The sequence below is a fragment of the Danio rerio genome, chromosome 8, assembly GCF_052040795.2.
Source record: "Danio rerio strain M-AB ecotype USA chromosome 8, GRCz13ab, whole genome shotgun sequence".
In the NCBI taxonomy this organism is placed as follows: domain Eukaryota; kingdom Metazoa; phylum Chordata; class Actinopteri; order Cypriniformes; family Danionidae; genus Danio; species Danio rerio.
The window spans coordinates 26,201,659-26,218,749 of NC_141028.1; the positions used below are offsets into that span (position 1 = coordinate 26,201,659).

General features: G+C 35.2%; 1 protein-coding gene and 1 long non-coding RNA gene across 7 annotated transcripts in view; one reads left to right on the forward strand and one right to left on the reverse strand.

The window, feature by feature from the left end:
- The window catches only part of mmp9 (matrix metallopeptidase 9), a 200,168-nt gene that overhangs the window by 95,523 nt on the left and 87,554 nt on the right, over positions 1–17,091 (forward strand). The window lies entirely within an intron of this gene.
- LOC137496350 (uncharacterized) lies at positions 10,974–16,145 on the reverse strand. 6 transcript variants are annotated; one of them, XR_015497947.1, is made up of 11 exons: positions 16,101–16,145; positions 14,456–14,513; positions 14,273–14,366; positions 13,992–14,149; positions 13,800–13,896; positions 13,511–13,628; positions 12,631–12,745; positions 12,336–12,493; positions 12,144–12,240; positions 11,843–11,972; positions 10,974–11,127 (listed from the first exon to the last, which is right to left on the reverse strand). It is a non-coding gene; the product is annotated as an uncharacterized LOC137496350 (long non-coding RNA). The 6 variants fall into 6 exon arrangements; XR_015497948.1 differs by having other exon boundaries at positions 11,855–11,972; positions 13,499–13,628; XR_015497945.1 differs by lacking the exon at positions 10,974–11,127 and adding an exon at positions 15,467–15,539 and having other exon boundaries at positions 11,672–11,972.

A 17,091-nucleotide genomic window follows, 5' to 3' on the forward strand; every position in this document is an offset into this window, starting at 1 on the left:
TCCCGCCCTTACGTTTCACGCAACTAGACAAGGTCGACTATGATTGGCTACTTTTCATGTCAGTCAAATCACGCTTCAGAATCAATTCTTAAACTTCGGAAACTGATTTATAGCAGCTTATGACACAATGCACTAAAATAAACACTCTAAGCACAGCGCTGTGATCGTACACTTCACAAAACAGCCAATGCTGATCACATCGATGTTATATTAGGCATTAAAGGATTAAAAGTGTTAATTGTTTCTTTCATTATTCAGCGGTTCCTCCGCGTACCACTAGGAGGAAGCCCGCGTACCACTAGTGGTACGCGTACCACAGTTTGAGAACCACTGGTCTACATTATTATTTGTTTATTTTTGTAAGGGGAAACGTCTAATTTTGTCACAAGAGTAGAATTTCTTTTTTGTTCGATCAATAAACTTAATATCAACGAACATTCATGACTGCTGCGCGTATCAACGGTTGCTTATTCTGCTGAAACGCCAGTCAAGTCATGGATTTTTGCGAAACAAGATGGAGATTTCATAGCAGCGATTACATGGCAGGGTACTTATATTACTATATAAATTACTTATTTTCTCCTGGATTTTGTACAAGTGTTGTGGTGTTTGTATCTGATTTTATATAACACATTAGCATATTTATAGACATAGCTAGGCCTGCAGTTATTGCGTTCAAAAAAGTTTGTACACATAGATGTATTAAAAATGTTTATTACATGTCGCCTCTTCCATTTTTCAGCCAGTTTCTTGAACTTTCCCTCCTTTATAAGCAAAAGTGTTCAGCATTTCTTATTTTGGCAGATTTAAACAACTATAAACAACATAAAACAGAAAAAATGTTTGATGTTCTGATGGCAATTCCTATATGGAAGAATCATTTCCTGCCTTTCATATAAATTTCATGCATCATCAATGATGTCATGTGAAAATAACCTATTATTTATCATATTGCTAGTATGAATTAGCATGTTTCTATGATTAGCATGCTGCTAGCATGAATTATCACTTTGCTAGTGCTAGCATGTTATAGTTATAGATGGGTAGGTTTTGTTACAGACAGACATTGGTTGTAGTTTGAAAGGTCTTGGAGGAGATGTGTTTAAAAAAATTTGTTCTCAGAAGAATCCAAAATAATAAGCTTAAAAAGGATTTTCATTTGCTGGCTTTGTTAAGCCAACATAATAATAAAAATAATTAATCATTTAAATTTCTTTCTCAAACTTGATGATTATTTTTCAGTAATACTATTTCAGTAGTATCGGAACAATTGCCTGATTTAGCCTCACCCAGATGGCTCACTCTATTTTTGTATTATCCCACTATAATCCTGCTGTCAGACATTTTGTTTCCTTTAACATTTTTTTGTCCAATCTTCAGTCAAGTGAAATGATCTGTAAATGCTACCTGACAGATATCACATCAATAAACATCCTGAGGAATCACACCTGTCTCTCCGACAGCCTTAGGCTCTGTAAACAAGGAAGTGTCAGGGGAGCGACTCATGCTTTTCAGCCAATCACAGAACATCTAGAAGAATTTAGAATAAATTACTTAGAGCACCTTTAAACCTCCACTGAATACCAGTCATGTATATCATAATTACTAAGGACCTGTCTGAATAAGCCTGGATGGAATTTGTGCCCTCTTGATTTTAGAGAAAATAGACATTTGCTGATGAAATATGTTAATGATTAATATGAAAATGCTTTCAGCGTATATATAAAACTCGCTCGACATTTTTTAATTAAACAGTGCCTGTGTATTCTGAATGCAAATGGGCAACATTGTTGACAGGGTATTTTCAGTTACTCCACACACCACTGCTATGCTTTTTTACCTATAATACAAATTATTCTCTTAACATTAACTTTAGCGTTAACATTCATTCATTTTCTTTTCGGCTTAGTCCCTTTATTCATTACGGGTAGCCACAGCAGAATGAACCACCAACTTATTCAGCATATGTTTTATGCAGCGATGCCCTTCCAGCTGCAACCCATCACTGGGAAACATCCATACACGCTCATTCACACACATATTTTATAGATTATTTAGCTTACCCAATTTACCTTTAGTGCATGTTTTTGGAGTTGTGGGGGAAACCGGAGCACCCGGGGGAAACCCATGCCAACACGAAGAGAACATGCAAATGCCACACAGAAATATCAAATGACCCAGCCGAGGCTCGAACCAGTGACCTTCTTGCTGTGAAGCAACAATGCTACCCACTGTGTCAGTATGCCACCCATTAGCATATATTATTCCTGTATTTTATGCAATCTAATTGTTGCTATTATTTATAGTATATTCAAACAATATATACCTCTGTTTACACTCAGTATGCATATTTATGTCATGTGTAAATATGATATGAGAAATTCAGTGTAGTTCAAATTCTAAATGTTAAGATATTGCTCTTTAGCCTTATTTAAATGTCATATTTTGTTTTCTAAGAATCTAATATCTATTAACACACGTATGTTTTTTTGACGTCCCCCATGATGGGTTTCATATATATTTTAATAAATCATATTTTTAATGTAATTTAGTTGTTTTATTTAAACCCTTTTTAATGAAACTTAACGTGGATTATAGAACTGACATGTTATTAAAAGCCCACATTTTGTAAATGAGAGAATTTTAGTTTCTATCCTCATGCTGGTATAAAATGAACGTCTTTAATTATAATTTTTTTATTATATTACTTTTTCACTGGAAGTGACCTGTTTTTAAAGACGTGTTCCAGAGGTTGGTGTGCAAAGGGTAGAGTTATAGTGAAAATACAAGATCAGCACATTTGCAATTTGATGGGATTAGATCTCTCAGAGGACCTTTAAAGTGGTTATTAGTGTAATTCCGAAAAAGTGCTATTAGTGAGTGGTTATTAAAGTGATTGTTCAACCATAAAATTACAATTTCCTCACTGCGTATCCATGCTCAAGTGCTTCTAAACTCTTAGTTTTTTTCTTCTTCTGATGAACACAAAACAAGATGTTCTGAAGAGTACTGTACATTCCATTGACATCCAGCAGCCATTAACTTCCACAATATTTTGTAAGTCAATGGCTTTTGCTCAGTACTGGGCAATAACGCATTACTAGTAATGAGTTACTGTAATGGCATTACTTCTGACAGTAACTTATACTGTAACGCACTACTTTTTAAATATAGTAACTCAGTTATAATTACAGTATGACGCGTTTGTGCGTTACTTGGTAAGTTACTTCATTTTGGCTGCAGTCTAACCTACATCTTCCAGCGGTGACACATCGGGGAAGTTTGCTGGATGCCAAACAACCACCGTAAAGAAGACAGGGCATGATACAACAGACTGCACAAAAGTCAATCAGAAGCAGAGACCGAATGCACTTGAGGCACACCAAGTGTGTGGGCTAGAAAGGCCATATGCACACTAGAGACTGGGCACGCGCAAGAGAGGTCCAGTATGCTCGCGAAAGAGACCAAATGCGCACGAGGTAGACCAAGTGTGAGCGCGAGACTATTAACATTACTATTATTAATTACTATTACTAATATGTTTGTTGTTTTAAATAAATAAGCACAAACTTGTAATATGTATAACAAAATTGTTTAGTTTAGTAGACACAGTGACACGTTTGTGTTATATTTCAGAGTATGTATAGTATATTGCTCAGAAAAAAAAATGCTGTGTATTTTTAAAAACCATTCGATTGTTTTACATATTTTTATAGCTGTTATACAACAGCAGATTTTGCACTTTGAATATACACAGCTTACTTTCCCAAATTTTTTTTCCATACTTTTTTAGTTAGTTAGAAAATTGCTCTTAGATTTCATTTTTGAGGCAACGCAGTGGCGCAGTGGGTAGCACATTTGCCTCACATCAAGAAGGTCTCTGGTTCGCACTGCGGCTGGGTCAGTTAGCATTTCTGTGTGGAGTTTGCATGTTCTCCCCGTGTTCGTGTGGGTTTCCTCCGGGTTTCCCCCACAAGTCCAAAGACATGTGGAATAGGTTGATTGAATATGCAAAAATTGACCATAGTGTGTAAATGAGTGTATAGGTGGTTCCCAGTGATGTGTTGTGGCTGGAAGGGCATCCGCTGGGTAAAACATATGCTGGATAAAGTGTGGGTTCATTCCGCTGTTTGAAGGGACTAAGCCGAAAAGAAAATGAATAAATAAATGAATTTCATTTTTGAGTAGCTGTTATGTTTTTGTTTTGTTTAAAATGCATAAAGGTTTTGATTGTCTATAATAGCAGTTTATTTTTTTGGTGATGAGTTTGACCAAATTGATTCTGAATGATGATTCAGATGACTTTCATTTAATTGTTTCCTAAAGGTTTTGTCTTTGTTGTATATTTTTGCTAGTTTTCAGTGAAGTTATGAGGGCATTAATGGCAGCATTCAAAATGTTCTTTGGAAAACTCAAAAATTACTTTTAACAGTCATGCATTATTTTTAGTATAAGTAATCAATGAAGTAATTGAGTTATTTTTTAATGAAGTAGTTGTAACTAGTTAGTATTTGTTTAGTAACTAGCACAACATTGCTTCTGCTTTCCACAGACAAAAAAAATAAAAAATCTTCAAAGTGTTCAACAACAGAAAGAAACCCAAGCTTGGAAAAAAGTAGAGGGTGAGACAGAAATGATGACAGAATTTTTATTTTTAGAGTGAACTAGCTATTTAAATGAGCAACAGCTAGCAACTATTGCATATGCAAAAGTCACATACTGTACAGTACTTTTGATTTTTCCCAGCTAAAAAAAAAAATAAAAAATAAAAAATTGTCTCCAGGTTTTCATAATTAACTCAGGAATTGTATTGCAAGCTTAATTTCAAGACATTCACACAATGATTAAAATGACTGTTTCAAAATTCCCCTTCAAGCTCACTGAAAAACATCCGATTATCTGCTCAGGAATTTCACAAAGGTTGTCTGAGGATAAAATGATAAATCACTGGCAATGTTCCTCACTGATAAACACACATTTGAATACAAGTGTCTGCTTAATGCATAAATATAAATAAGTTAAGAGAAAATAAGTCTGTCTGCCAATCAATTAATCAACCAGATCAATGCATGAAAAAACTATACTGATAATTAATACATATTCAATCGTTCCCTGTTTCTGTAGGCTGATAGAAATGTCCTAGGGCCCTTGAAGGGTTATTGAAATCCATGATGGGGCCAAAGCAGCAAAATGTCAAGAGTTGACAGTGCAGCTCACACCGTATTTTGTCAGGACTTGACTGCAGGGCTACTAACTAACTGTCCGTCCCATTATTCATCAGCAAAGATGTGGACAAGTGATTCCAGTGTGATCCAAATACTTCAAAATGTAAGATTCTCCAACTGCCTCAGGAAAAACACAGTGAAGGAACAACAGGTTTCAAAAGATGTAAACTATTGCACACCTTCCTGAAGCGAAAAGAAGCCCTGAGCAAAAATAGTTTGATGGACAGAGTTTAGTGTAAAATAGACACTGTTGTATATATATTTTAAAGTATGTCATATATGAGATAGATTGTAAAGGGACATAACAGCATACACTGTGTGCGTGCAATGTCAAGGTCTTCATTTAATCCTTATTCAGGGTTTTGCAATATTGCGAAATCAAGGGCAAATAACTGCACACTTCATGAATACCAAGTACATCTCAAGAGCCTTTCATCACACTGTCATTAAAGTGTACAAGGAAAATTTCTTTTACAAATAGCATGTCTGTTCTTTCTGTTTGCCTGTCTGCCTGCCTGCTTGTCTGTCTGTCTGTTAGCCTGCCTGCTGACCTGCTTGTCTGTTTGCCTGACTGTCTGTCTGTCTGTTATTCTGTCTGCCTGCTTGCTTGTCTGTCTGTCTTTCTGTCTGTCTGTCTGTCTGTTTGTGTGCATGTCTGTCTGTCTGTCTGTCTGTTATTCTGTCTGCCTGCTTGCTTGTCTGTCTGTCTGTCTGTTTGTGTGCATGTCTGTCTGTCTGTCTGTCTGTCTGTCTGTCTGTCTGTATGTCTGTTATTCTGTCTGCCTGCTTGCTTGTCTGTCTGTCTGTCTGTTTGTGTGCATGTCTGTCTTTCTGTCTGTCTGTATGTATGTCTGTTATTCTGTCTGCCTGCTTGCTTGTCTGTCTGTTTGCCTTTCTGTCTGTCTGTCTGTCTGTCTGTCTGTTTGCATTTCTGTCTGTCTGATTGCCTGCCTGCTTGTCTACCTATCATTCTGTCTCTCTGTCTGTATGTATGTCTGTCTGTCTGCCTGCCTGCTTGTCTGTCTGTCTGACTGTTTGCATTTCTGTCTGTCTGTTTTCTGCCTGCTTGTCTGTCTGTTTTTCTGTCTTTCTGTCTGTTTGCATTTCTGTTTGTCTGTCTGTCTGTCTGTTTGTTTCTTTGCCTTTTGGCTGGCTGTCTGTCTGTCTGTCTGTCTGTCTGTCTGTCTGTCTGTCTGTCTGCATGCCTGCTAGTCTGTCTATTATTCTGTCTGTCTGTCTGTCTTTCTGTCTTGCCTACTTGTTTGTCTGTCTGTTATTCTCTTTGTCTGTCTGTCTGTTAGCCTTTCTGTCCATTGTGCTGTGCTGTTTTTCTGCCTCTCTCTCTCTCTCTCTCTCTCTCTCTCTCTCTCTCTCGCTCTCTCTCTCTCTCTCTCTGTGTGTGTGTGTGTGTGTCTGTGTGTGTGTGTGTGTGTGTGTGTGTGTGTGTGTGTGTGTGTGTGTGTGTGTGTGTGTGTGTGATTCTGTTTGTCTGCCTGCGTGTGTCTGTCAGTGTTTTGTCTGTCCATCTGTCTGTCTATTTTATGTTTCTAATCGGTTAAATGTATCACAAAACACATATTTGGTTTTTTGAGGTAAGATGTTGTGGAATATAAATAAATAAAACATAAAATGCGCTTTCCTATTTATTACAACAACACTGGGTTTGACAAAAACAAATACAATATATTTTATAAGCCCAATATACATATAAAAATGTAAATATAATTACATAATTTACATGAATTAATGAGTGCTTTTTTTGATAAACATGATATAATAAACTAAGATAATGTTTGATGTCCAATACAGCCGATTATGTTCACTCAAGACATAATATGCAGATATTGTAAGCTTATTCTTGTCTGTCTGTCTGTCTACAGTATCTTTCCATGAATATAGGAAATGTTATTCCTTCATTTCAGCCAAATGTATATAGATTGAACTAATATTTGCTGAAATGGCAGCTGAAACTCTGGAATTTTGTCTCAATACGGTCTGACCTTTCCAGCCTCTTAGTTATCTGAAAATTATGAATCAGTATTCAGGTTTGGGTCTGAGACTGCTATCTGGTCTTGAGACGTGAACCGCAATTTGTGATGCTGATATGAGCTTGATATGTTTGCAGCCGCAACAATGGCAAAAGCTTATTTCCACAAATCTGAAGTTTAAAATGCATGAAAGGTTGCGGGTGTCAGGGTGACGTCAATCAGACTGAACCACAGATAACTAACCTGCCTTTGGTCTTCAGGAAAGGACATGAAAGGACCAACAATAGTTTAACAAAAGCTGTGAGCTGACAAGGCTGCGGATGAGTGTTTAATCAGAGTAAATTTGATGAACTTTTTTTTGTCGATAGAAAGCTTGTTGGCTGTTTTTGTGCTCCATTGTGTCCACCCTAATTCCCCTCTGGGTCCAATTAAGGTCTTACAGCACACAGAGGAGACTGTTTACTAGAGGATAGGAGTAAATGGGCAGTCAGGGAGAATTGAAAGCAAGGGGAGGATCCTCTTTCAGATGATGGAATCACTGTATTGAATTTAGTATTGAACTAATGTATTTAGCATGGTGATGATGATTCTGCAAATATCTAAGGTATTCCAAGTATATTATATTATATAATATTATATAATATTATATAATATTATATTATATTATATTATATTATATTATATTATATTATATTATCATTTGACCTTATGCAAAAATGTTCACAATTATGCGACACAGACACTCATTTAGTAGCTATTAGTTTGTATAAATACGAACAGATGTTTTCTGATGTATTGTTTACATCCGAGAACAATCTAACCTTGACTTCAGCTCTCATCAGCATGCAGAAAGAAGTGAAAAGCTGAGATTGTATGCAGCAGGACTCAAGCTTTTCTTGCGTGCTAAAAAATTTAAGAGCCATCTGTGTATAACCCAGAACAGGGCTGGAGAAAAAGCAGGCCATTCCTTAGCCGTTCTGTCGGGTTTTGACATTGGCCTTTAAGTTGCGGTTGCTTCTACCTGCTGTATGGGATTTGGATGCCTGAGGTGGTTTTAAGTGAGTAAGAGCACTTAATGAAATGGTCAGTCAGGTCACGCTCATGCTCTTGACCTCCAGTTATCGGAAGCACTGCAGCATATAAAGCACCCATGAACACTCATCCTCCACCACTTTAACAAAATGACTCAGCACTATTTGCCGTTATATCTGTCTTGCTTGATCAGGCAGTTAACTGTGTGAAAGTCTGATTCCTTGACTAAAAACGGACAGTTAACACTGAGATAACCAGAGTACTTTATCAGTACTAGAATGACCTTTAGACTATTAAATTCAGCTGGTATTGTTATTGAGATATAATAATCGACATTACAAAATAAAATAACACAACTAAGTGATGTTTATTTATAAAATAATTTTAAAAGGAGGATGCGCTTATGATTGAGAGCAGCTGGTCCCTCATTAGCTAACCCACGATCCACCAAACGTTCATAAATTTAACTGCATAGCTAGTTAGAGTCTAGTTAGTTGACATTATATAACTTTCAACAGGTTTAAAACTTTCAAAGCAGTTTTATTAATGGACAGAATTAACACACGGTGTAGCATAGACTATATCAGTGGTTCTCAAACTGTGGTACGTGTACCACTAGTGGTACGCAGGCTTTCTTCTAGTGGTACGCAGAGGAATGAAATATGTCAATTACATGCTACACACATTTCACAATTGATCAAAAATGATGTATATAATATGCCATTTATGACATGTAGCCTATATTTCTGAGCTAATCTGCCACGTTTTTTTAACTGTGCAGAGTTGTAGCTGCTTTACTGGACCTACTACGCCTCTGTATTTCAATACTGCTAATTTTTAGTGGTACTTTAAGAGACTATTTTTTTCTGAGGTGGTACTTAATAAAAAAAGTTTGGTAACCACTGGACTATATGATTCCTTTTATCCAAACATTGAAGTATTTTACAATCTACAGACTATACAGTTAAAACAAAGAAACAAAGTCACAATTTACCAAAATTTACTTCACCCATGCAGTGGTTAAAACAACATTTATTCTGGACATTCCATGTTCTTTTAAAAAATGCCTAGCTGTAAGCTCCTTTTGAGAGAGCTTCAAAGACTAAAGCATAAAACTAGAGCCATGGTGAATTAAACGTTCCTTCAGGCATTATTTTTCATATTAACACTGTTGTGGTTCAGAGATGTCATTATACTTTGACATTCAGAAACAAACAATATTTACTTTATCTTCTCCCTTGTTGTTCTGTTGAATGTGACGTGGAAATATTTGACAAGCACTGTGTTTTACCCAAAGTTTAACTTTTTTTTTCTGTGTACTTACACTTTAATATATGCTGGCTTATTTTAACCCAATTCTGGATAAAATATGAATAAAACCAACCACTGGGTAAATTTTAAAAAATAAGGTTTATATATAGGACCAAATCTAATCCAAAGTTTAGGTTTGTCCATATTTAAACCAATTTTGATTGAAATAACCCAGCATTTTTAAAAGTGTATATGCTTTATAGTTATAGCCATAGATTTGAATAAGCATTTGGACATAACAAGTCTGACTGATGTCAGGCCGCCAGTTAGTGTCTGTCAGGCTAGCTTGTTTGGTTTGTTCCACGCATCACCTATCATTGGGCTCCGTTGAAGTCTGTTTACCTGATTCAGCATGTAGCATATAGAGATCGCTCTGACTGGCTGTTCAACTACACTGTAATCCCGAATAAGTTGACAAAACTCAAAAAATTTGAGGTAATCAGTTACGTCAAATTTTTTAAGTTATGAAATTATCTATTTTAAGTAAACAGAAACATTAAGTTTTGAGTTTGTTGTACTCATGCAAGACACTTCACCTAACTTAAAATAACCAAGTTACTCAGCTTATACGTTTTAATTGCAATTAACTTAATTGTTTTAATTTTTCCAAACTTTAAATACTTAGTCACCCAGCTCATACATTTTAATACCAATTAACTTAATTGCTTTAATTTCTTTCAACTTTAAATACTTAAATCACCCAGCTCATACATTTTAATAGCAATTAACTTATTTTTAATTATTTATCTCACCTTTACATACTTAGTCACCCAGCTCATACATTTTGATAGCATTTTTTAAAATTAACTTCTCCATCGTCAGTTTCACAAATAAAATTAGCCATTATTTTAATCTTTAAACCCCATAAATCTGTCAAAATAAATATGTAATTTAAAACACACAGACAATACCATTTTAGACATTTATTGTTAAAGAAAAAATGTCCAACAGTACTTTCAAATTTGTCTCCTATGCAATTACAAATGTCTTAAAACGATAAAAACTATTAGACATAAAGAGATTGAAAATGAACACTATTCTGAAATGAATAAAAATTACCCACAATGTAAATATGATATCAGACATAAGAGCCTCAAGAAAAAACAACTATAAGTTTGATAAAATTTAATAATACATTAATAAGTGTAAAACTTACTCTTAAGGCATTCGTTTAAAAAAAATAATAAGTGCACATTCTGTGAAGTGACTCGTTTAGTGTAAACTACACAGAAACTGTATATATATATATATATATATATATATATATATATATCGTTGAAGTCAGAATTATTCGCCCCCATTTATTTTTCCCCCAATTTCTGTTTAACGGAGAGCAGATTATATATATATATATATATATACATACACACATATATACATTGTAGCGAAGCAGAGGGAAAACAGCGACACAGTTGGATAAGTTTACAGACAAGTCCCCGGAGGGTGCTTTATTTACAACGTGAATGGGGTGTAAACGGTGCTCTTCTTCAAGGTGAGGTGCTCTGGTGCTCCGGGAAGTAAGTGAAGGACAGTGAGTAGTCGGATGTGGGATCGTCACGAGCTGGAGTCTGCTGTGGAGAGACAGAGACAAGCGTTAGCGCATGGAGTCATTGGGTGAATGAAGCTCATCTTCTCCTTGCGTGGGCTTGGTTTATATGCCTCTCCACTTGATGACGTCCAGCTGTGAACGATCCTGTGTTGATGATGGTCCAGCTGGGTTGAATTAGCGACCAGGGCGACGTGGCATGTGTGCGCTCGTTACAATATATATATATATATATATATATATATATATATATATATACAGTCTTGGTTGAACTATGATTCTGTCATTTACTTATTCCAAACCTGTTTGAGTTTCTTTCTTCTGTTGAAAAAAAAAAAAGCTGAGACCTGTAACCACCGATTTCCACAGTATTTGTTTTCCTATTAGAAAGTCAGTGGTTACAGGTTGTCAGCTTTACTTAACTTTTGTGTTCAACAGAAGCAAGAAATTCAAGCAGGTTTGGGACAAGTGAAGAGTTAGTAAATGACAGAATTTTACATTTGGACAAACTATCCCTATATATAATTAAATGCATACTTACCAATTAAAGGTAAATAAATGTTTTGAAGTTACTACCCCAGAGACAGTCTTTATTAAGTTAAAAAAAAAAAAAAGCTCTACATCAACTCATTCTTTAAGGTTTCCATGCTACGAGACTTTTTATTTTCCATCATCCATGCCAAGCAAAACTTTTTGCACAAGTTCAAAGTCCTTTACTATATATTATGTGAAGAGCATACATTAATCCATACAAGACAAGAAAGGTCTGGAAGTGTGCTGTGGGTGGTGTCCAATTCATTCTTCAGGACAACAGAGACCCTCAGTGAATGCAGGGCCAATAAAGCATCTTCAGTCAGCAGGATTATCAATCTAAAAACATAATTCAAGGATATTAATGTAAGGACAGTATCAAAATGACTGAGCCAATATTATATGATTCATCAACTATTCGTGATTACAAATATGTTGAGTAAAAGTTTTCAAAACTTTCATCTTTTCATTAAACATGCCTAATTGTGAAAAGAATGAATAAAGTCTTACCATGGTGTTCCTAAAGAATCTTAAAGTCACGCTCACGCAGCAAGACCAAAAGACCTCTGATAACAGTAGTCCGTCATGAACTGACATCATTCAGTTCCTGGAAATCAAGAATCAATTTTTTAAAAATTAAAAAAATAATAATAATTCAAATTATATTTTAATGTATACTTTAACACGTGACCCCAAACATACCTGCTCATCATAAACCTTTAAAAGATTAGCCAGGGTATCTGCTGTCTTGCCAGTTTTGGATGCTGTTTGCCTTAAAGTTGTCATCAAATGAAATAGGTGGTGGTCCAGTTTTGCAAAGAATTTGTGGGGAAAATTCTCATTTGTAACATGTTGGTACTCTGCAAACAGCAAAAAGAAACAAGAGAGAATTTCATAAAACAAACCCACACCACAAAACATTGTAGCGAAGCAGAGGGAAAACAGCGACACAGTTGGATAAGTTTACAGACAAGTCCCCGGAGGGTGCTTTATTTACAACGTGAATGGGGTGTAAACGGTGCTCTTCTTCAAGGTGAGGTGCTCTGGTGCTCCGGGAAGTAAGTGAAGGACAGTGAGTAGTCGGATGTGGGATCGTCACGAGCTGGAGTCTGCTGTGGAGAGACAGAGACAAGCGTTAGCGCATGGAGTCATTGGGTGAATGAAGCTCATCTTCTCCTTGCGTGGGCTTGGTTTATATGCCTCTCCACTTGATGACGTCCAGCTGTGAACGATCCTGTGTTGATGATGGTCCAGCTGGGTTGAATTAGCGACCAGGGCGACGTGGCATGTGTGCGCTCGTTACAATATATATATATATATATATATATATATATATATATATATATATATATATATATATATATATATATATATATATATACAGTCTTGGTTGAACTATGATTCTGTCATTTACTTATTCCAAACCTGTTTGAGTTTCTTTCTTCTGTTGAAAAAAAAAAAAAAGCTGAGACCTGTAACCACCGATTTCCACAGTATTTGTTTTCCTATTAGAAAGTCAGTGGTTACAGGTTGTCAGCTTTACTTAACTTTTGTGTTCAACAGAAGCAAGAAATTCAAGCAGGTTTGGGACAAGTGAAGAGTTAGTAAATGACAGAATTTTACATTTGGACAAACTATCCCTATATATAATTAAATGCATACTTACCAATTAAAGGTAAATAAATGTTTTGAAGTTACTACCCCAGAGACAGTCTTTATTAAGTTAAAAAAAAAAAAAAGCTCTACATCAACTCATTCTTTAAGGTTTCCATGCTACGAGACTTTTTATTTTCCATCATCCATGCCAAGCAAAACTTTTTGCACAAGTTCAAAGTCCTTTACTATATATTATGTGAAGAGCATACATTAATCCATACAAGACAAGAAAGGTCTGGAAGTGTGCTGTGGGTGGTGTCCAATTCATTCTTCAGGACAACAGAGACCCTCAGTGAATGCAGGGCCAATAAAGCATCTTCAGTCAGCAGGATTATCAATCTAAAAACATAATTCAAGGATATTAATGTAAGGACAGTATCAAAATGACTGAGCCAATATTATATGATTCATCAACTATTCGTGATTACAAATATGTTGAGTAAAAGTTTTCAAAACTTTCATCTTTTCATTAAACATGCCTAATTGTGAAAAGAATGAATAAAGTCTTACCATGGTGTTCCTAAAGAATCTTAAAGTCACGCTCACGCAGCAAGACCAAAAGACCTCTGATAACAGTAGTCCGTCATGAACTGACATCATTCAGTTCCTGGAAATCAAGAATCAATTTTTTAAAAATTAAAAAAATAATAATAATTCAAATTATATTTTAATGTATACTTTAACACGTGACCCCAAACATACCTGCTCATCATAAACCTTTAAAAGATTAGCCAGGGTATCTGCTGTCTTGCCAGTTTTGGATGCTGTTTGCCTTAAAGTTGTCATCAAATGAAATAGGTGGTGGTCCAGTTTTGCAAAGAATTTGTGGGGAAAATTCTCATTTGTAACATGTTGGTACTCTGCAAACAGCAAAAAGAAACAAGAGAGAATTTCATAAAACAAACCCACACCACAAAATATACAATTCTAGAAAAAATGTATTAATATTATTATTATGTTTCATTTACTTATCTATTTTTTACCTCAGATGAAAACCAGGTGTTGATCAGATGTTGAAAGCAGGATCTTCATGTTGTAAATTGAACTCAAGGTCTAGCTGAAGTTTCACTTTCCTTGCTGCAAAAGTATCATTGATAAATACACTGTAATATTTATTTTATCTGGATATGCCAGGCATAGTAGTACAAAATAAATATTTTACCCACCTTTCACATGCCTCCATTTAAGAACCGATCTGTAGTCAGCAACACCTGACCTTCAATTCTGTATGTACACAAAGTCACAGTGTCATTTAGCTGAGAGTGGAAGTAGTACAATTGCCTGATGTCTAACGTTAACCTCCAAAACGGTTAGCAATAGAGCTGATTATCATGTTAGTTGCTTTAATTCGATGAACACAGATTTAATTTAAACAGTATTGAAATTTCTAAAACAGAATAGGACGACAAAGAAATTTAAGGCCTGATTTTAAAAGCTAGAAATAACAAAACTTACCTTATTGTCTAATGATGTAAAAATATATAGACTAAAATATTTATATTTTTAAGATATAAATATATTTTAAGCTACAAAATTTGCACATCAGAAAACTGTCTTCTTTACCACGTCTTGAATATTTTGTTTTGTTATTATTTTATTTAATAACATAATTTTGTATTAATGTGTTATAGATATGCATACTTTGTTTTTTAGGCTGTTTATATTCTCTCCAGAGTAGACATTTTAAAAAATAGATTGAAAAAAAAAAAAACTTTTATCATACCTTTAAAATACATTTGACCTAAATGACATTTAAACTCACTTAACTGATCGCATTAATCAGGTAATCATTGATATGCAGAGATGTCGTCTTAAGCGCGAGGAAATAAGTGTTGATCAGTGCTGGTGATTGAGGTAAAGTTAGTTTTATATTTACACATTCAGACTTTCTCCCTAATAATATAATTTCAGAAAGGTAATTTTTGCATATTCTTAATGGTGAAATCATATTAGCAGCCAATGACTTTCAAAGTACAACATTGTTCAGTCAAAAAAAATAGTGCATTTAGTGTAATGTTGTTTTCATGTCATACTTGCATGTGATTTCAGAACGAATAGACAAAGAACCATGGTAAACAATTTATGGAGCGAGTCACAAGTTGTTACTAAATGAATGTATGAATATAAAACCAACTTTACCTCAATGTGGTAGTGTAAAATGAAGCTCTGCTCTGTACCTGCTCAGGTGAGGAGCGCAGCTGAAATGTTCTCCGTCAGGCTATCCTCATACATGGATCAGCAAGCAACAAGCTGCGTGTGACAGAGTTAAGTTTTGAGACTACGTTTTTGCGCGTCATCAGAAAATACCGTTAAGTGTTTAGGCGGAGATCATTTGAGTTATGATTAACGTTACGTTTCTTGCGCCTTTCGTTTCCGAAGTGCCTACAGATCGCGAAGATAATACCATATTCACAGACTGGATGGAGTTCAGCGCAGCGCCATGACATGCGGTTGTGAGAGCGCACGTCTCCATGACAACTTCAGCACAGGCTGAGAAAAGGCATACTCGCGCCAAGATTTAAATTTTTTTGAAAAATGTAATCTGCCGATTTTAAATATTTTTGTCTTTATCACACTCTGTTAAAATTCAGAGTTAACACATTACAACTAACGCTAACATTGCACTGATTCTAACTTTTTAAACAGTAATGTTAACGTTAGTTAGCAACAAGTGAGGCTAAACATGTTTTCTGTAATGTACGACATGTAAACGCACCCTGATTAACTCTACATTACATTGAACTGTTACTGTGATTATATTAATTAAAACATACATTTAATATTTCTTGGATTTGTAAATATTTTACTTACTGTAGTGTGAAGCGAGGCCGATCCGCCATCTTGAAAAAAACGAATGAAGCATGAGCACGTACGTGAACCTGGATGACGTCAGACGCAAAATCACTAGTCTGACAGAATTTGAGTTAATGAAACTTTAAAGAGACATTTTGTATAGATTAAACCCAGCAGAATTGTTCACCTTACTTGAAAGATTAAATTTTTACAAACTCAAAAATAAGAAAAAGTTCTAAATACTCATCAAGGTTAATTAAGATAAACGAATTTTAATGATTTAAGTTAATAGAACTCAACTCAATTAATTAGTTACAGCATTAGGGTTTACAGTGTACGAGTCAGAGCACAATAGCAAAAACTGAGGTGACGAAACTAAGCAAAGTCATAGGTCAAACATGAACACAAAGAACCTGGCTGTCAGTTCTTACTGTAAATATTTGCAAACCATATGGAATATCACAATGTCAGATATATTTGCATGAGCAGAAAGCTCTATGGTGAGCTAGAAATACTTTGGAAATAGTACGTAAGCGCTGCTTTGTTTAAGGCTCATAAGTGTGTTCCATTTTTCCTTTTGTGCAATACGGGTAAGGAAATATGTATAGTTGTCAGGCAGGTGCAGAGCATACACTATAAAAAATGCAAGGTTCCAAACAATTCATTTATTTTGTTTCAACACAAATAGATTAAGTTAACACATTTAAGTGGGTTGAACATAAAACAATTAAGCTGCCCCCAACAAATCTCGAGAATTTTGTTTCAGCTCATTTGAACTGAGTAGTTTGAACAAGCAGCAAAAACATTTACGTTTTTTACTGTATATATCTTGTTTCAGTTGATGGAGATCACTTCTATTTCTGTGACCTCGGCTTGGTGTGCTTTCCATTTATGTAACCAATAGGAAGCCATGTTGTTTTGTCAAACGTTTGACATGGAACTAAATAGATTATATTACAACAGAGAATTATCCAGAGGAAAAAATACAGAAAATTCCCATAATTACAAA